The sequence below is a fragment of the Nicotiana attenuata genome, unplaced genomic scaffold (genome assembly GCF_001879085.1).
Source record: "Nicotiana attenuata strain UT unplaced genomic scaffold, NIATTr2, whole genome shotgun sequence".
In the NCBI taxonomy this organism is placed as follows: Eukaryota; Viridiplantae; Streptophyta; class Magnoliopsida; order Solanales; family Solanaceae; genus Nicotiana; species Nicotiana attenuata.
This window is the reverse complement of record NW_017674727.1, coordinates 50,752-55,217: the sequence shown is the minus strand read 5'-3', so window position 1 is coordinate 55,217 and position 4,466 is coordinate 50,752.

Sequence of the window (4,466 nt, the reverse complement as noted above, 5' to 3'; positions counted from 1 at the left end):
GGTATGAATTATCGTATATTAATTTTATAGGCTATACTTTATCTATGAATACCTTCTTGAAAATGAACACCACTAAAAATTTATGTCTTCCACTTCCAATTAAACATCTCATCATAAACTGATAATAAGAAAAGATGATGAATATAACATATTAGAGTATTTTTTATACTTAGCAGAGGGGTGTCTGATAATTATGTGTCACTTAAAAGTTAAAAAACTAAATATATTAACAGCCGATTAAAACTTTATAATATTTCAGTGAGAATAATTTGAGTTAACATAAAAATTAACTATTGCAAATCATTGGCTCAAATAAATTTTAAATTGCTATATAAAAGCTCAAACTTATCCAAACATTTGGCAGACTATGACAATTAGTAATTTTTTATTTGGCAGTGAATGCTATTTTTACGACTTGACAATAATTCAAAATGGTTCAGCTAAATTTGACAAAGAATATACCTTAAATATGAGAATGATACCGGTGTTAACTTTATTCCAAAGAAGAGGCAGATTAATCGGTTTTGGGTCATGACTCAATTTGCTTCCCATTGTGGTAGAAAGAGATTTCATGTGTAACTAAGAAATCTTGCTTAATGATTAAATTATAAACTACCAAATTCCTTTGTCAAATATCTCATAACTCTATGATTCAAAAAAATCTGAAGGAAAAGCATGTCACAAAATTATCATGTCTTTATTATTCTGTCAAACTATATGAGGCACACCAAAATTCAATATTTTACATTTGGCATGTCATGCCATGCCGGTCATTATCTAAAATAGTTGGGGCTTTTTCCTAGTTTATTAGATTATGAATGGCAGCCGAACACAGATGAAAAATATATGTCGTTAAACATGATAAGTACAGAACATAATATACTACCTCCATAATCAACCTCAGAACTTAATTTCCTTTCATATGTGCTTAGTTGAAAATTAGTGCTGGCCTCCGTTTCGTTACACTTTATAGCTGTCCGATCATACACCGTGGGCCAAAAATCAAGTTCTGTCAATGTTGAAAGTGTAAACGACATACACAGAAGGGAAGGATAGAGATCATCTTACATATTGTTGTCAATCAGTCCAAGATAGCTATACATGCATGCATATATTCAATTACATAATATTTCTTCTCCTACTACTTTTTTTATAAATCTATATAATTATATTATACCAAGAAAACTCTTTAACAATTATGTCGCTGATATTATGACATTCCTAAGATCTGGAGATATTGGTTATTGACTTCTTTTCGAGAAACTACACCATGCGGGCTTCCCATCGTCCACATTTGTTTACCCTGACTCCCCTGTATTTCGTACTTCTTTTTCAAAACCCACTGCTTGACGCCGAAGTATGTCCACAAACTCTCCTTTTATGAAATTAGACATCTACTTATCAAGTCACAAGACAATAACTGTAAGCCAAAATTAATTTTCTCATTTAGAAAAAAATTGAAATGTAGATGGTTTAATAATTAGCTATCTGCACGGGCTTTAGAACTACATGGTAATCATTGACATTGAAATTGATATCATCCAATCCTCTACATTTAATCACAACATAATCATATGCCATGAAATTAATAGGAAAATCTAACACCATAACAATTCAAATTTTCTATTTAAATAGTGCCATTATATCTTTACTGATAAAACTCATTATAACTACTATGTCATACCTAGCAACAACCAATGAAAAGTGAAATGATAGTTGCTAACCCATCTTCCTATAGTTGTACAATTCAAATGAAGTGAGTGCCTGCAAATATAAATAGATAATTTAGCAAATAAAAGTATTAAATTGTGATTGGAAATTTACTTAAGCTGCATTAGAGATATCAAAGTAGATCAAATGTAAAAAAGGTTTACCTTAATCAACTTTATGTTTGTCTTTAAGATGCGCATCTATATTCTGAGTATGTACATGACACTTGTTATTGCTGCTCATTTGATACTTATTCATTACAAACTATTATCCTATATGAAAAACTTCTTTATACACTACATTTGTAGCTTCGTTTGTTACTTTCTCATAAAATATAATACGAACATGAAGAAAAAAAAGATCTTTTGGAGTCCATTAACAATTTAAGTATAACTTCATTATTGAAATTCCATTTGGAGGACATATAAAACAAACCAAAATTCACAATTGTAAAGTCGGCGATGACTGCTCTTTTGTTAAGTTTTTATCTATCTTCATGAAGAGTCAAAAAGAATTCATGTATCACAGTCCTACATATTGCAAAAAATGGCATCGTCACTCCCTTTCTAGTTGCACACAATATTAACGCGAAGTGTAATCCTGATATACTTGAGTAATCAAACATAAGCCACCTTTATTCGATGAAATCAGCCACATCAGAGGCAGTACTCCAGATCGTTAAAATACGCAATTTCATCAAGAAGATGATAAATAAAAATTTAGTCGAGAAATAGACATATCCCAATATATTATCTCATTTTTTTCTTAACTCTTAATCAGGTAAAACGGTTGTTTCATTGATAGAAGATCGAGAGGATGCATTAGCTTACAAAACAGAAAGAAAGAAGGAAAAGGTAATAGCAAGCAAAACTAACAATCCATTTAAACAATTAAGGATCTAACAAAATCAAGAAATTTAGCTTTATTCTAACACTTAAGTTTTGATATAAGGTATTGTAATTGGGATTGTATTGAAAAATAAATAGATCCCAAGTATCTTATCTTATTTCTTCTTAATAAAGGATCCAAAGGATGGAATAACTTACAAAAAAAAAGAAGAAGAGATAATGCTACAGCAAGCAAAACTAACCGTTTACCTAAATGCTTAAGGATCTAACAAAGTCAAGTCATTCAACTTTAATCTAAAACTTAAGCTTTGATTTCTGACACTATAATTGGGATTGGTTTAGTTCTCAAAAGATAGAAAACAGATCATGAAAAGTAAAATACAACTGGAAAAATGAGAAGATTTAATTACCGAATAATTCACTGTTGTCAAATTGTTGTGGATTTGACAGCTGCTCAACATTGATCTTCTGCATGAATATCAACTTAAGCTTGTGGTCTTTAGTCTTAAGCTTCATATTATTTGGATAAACCACGAAATTCTTCATAACATACAAATCTATTTCCTTAATTTGTTGGTTGAACCTTTGGATAAGAGATATGCCAACACTTGCGTAAATGCGGTCTTCATGCAAAAATACTCAATTAGTTAAATGACTATTTAACTTATGCATATGCAAACAATGAAAAGCAGAAGTATAAAATTTAAAAGCATAATATTTTTATTAATAACCTCACAATACGAACCATCAATTTCTAGTTCATTGACTTGCTGTTAATTCGCTAATGAAATTACTTTCAGCCGCCATTAACTGCTCTATTAATTGAGTAGAAGTGTGAATCAAAATAAAGACACTTATGCAGAGTAAGGTGATTTACATTACTACAATATGAACCAAAATATAAAATATATCTTAAACAAAGTATCGGGAATAAAAAAGAGTCAGCAGTGTTAGCACACTCATATGCATTGTCTATAGTTTCTGTAGATAATCATTTTAGAACTTTTATCATATAATCATTCCAACTGAAGAAAAATCATAATTGATTATATTTCCTATATGTTGGTATATTTTCAAGAGTTTACAGAGTTTCAACCAAGACCTTAAAATATGTTTTGACAAAGTACAACAAAGCCTCTTGTAACTCAAATTAACGCAAAATACAATTTAGAACATAAAAGAAAGAAGCGAAAAGAATGAAAAGTGGAAAATTGTGAAGCAGATTGGGGTAGTTAGCCAAAGAATTACTTGTTTCCCCACTATTGTGACATCCCACAATAGATAGACCCAAATCTGCTACTAATTAGGAATTGTAATTAAATGAAAAATTATAGAAGCTATTGAGTTATGGCTGCATGGACGACAAAGCAAACATACCTTCATAAACGCATATCAAACAAAGCAGTATCAATTAGTAGGAGAGCAATTGTCACGATTCGGATTTTCCACCCTCGGGGATCGTGATGGCGCCTACTCGTAGAAGCTAGGCAAGCCACACTCTTAGAATCCATAAGTACTTTTATTTTAGATCTATTTTTACCAATTAAATTAGCAGGAAATAAATAATTAAATAACATCGGAATTCGTAATTTAGCGGAAGACTTAAACGAAATAAACCAAGATAATAAGGAAGATCCACATATGCCTCTACCCAGAACTGGTGTCACAACATTCACGGACTACTAAGATTTACTACATACAACCGTTTGAAAAAGAGTAACATTTTCTATCTCGAATACAAGAGATAACAGAACATAAATAAAGATAGAGGAGACACCGGGCCGGCGGACGCCTGCAAGGCTACCTCGGTGTCTCGGAGGGCTGAAGGCTGGCTCCCGAGCTACTACTGTTGTCTGGTACCTGGATCTGTGCAAAAGAGCACAGAGTGTAGTATCAGCACAACCGACC